Here is a 585-nt window from a genome sequence, read left to right on the forward strand (position 1 = left end):
GAAATAGAGATGTGAATTGTAAAGAGTTGCACTGTCTGAGTGTGGGCAAATGATCTCAAATTGAAAACCAAACCATATCCGGCTCCAGCAGCCATGATCCCTAACTGTGCAAGAGTGGATTGCATGTGTTCAGTGCACCATCCTGCCTTGATAGTGTAACGATTAGAGTTTGTAAAGATAAATTGAATATGTAGAATATGTCAGATGGTGACGGCAGTGATGGGGAGCAGATGACTAGGCTGAGCACTACCACGGCACAGTTCTAAGAGTACAAAGTACAGAGTCCAGTTATCATTGAGCCTCCCGCCATGCCTCTACTGCAGCAGTGGTACTTGGGCACCACGAGGCACTACAGTTTTACTCCACACGAGCCTTTTTCCTGTGTGGGATACGTAATCTTAGGGTGGTGTGAGGATTTTTATAAGATGGATCGTGGCACACATTTGATGAAGACATACAGTACTTGTGTGATTTTAGGAAATGATCAGTTTAGTTAATTATTGCAGATAGATGTTATCAGCATTTACAATTGCAAATATTTAAGGTATTACACAAGTAGATGCTTAACATTAGTAGAGTAAGGGA

This window comes from Penaeus monodon, chromosome 15 (genome assembly GCF_015228065.2).
Source record: "Penaeus monodon isolate SGIC_2016 chromosome 15, NSTDA_Pmon_1, whole genome shotgun sequence".
NCBI lineage: Eukaryota > Metazoa > Arthropoda > Malacostraca > Decapoda > Penaeidae > Penaeus > Penaeus monodon.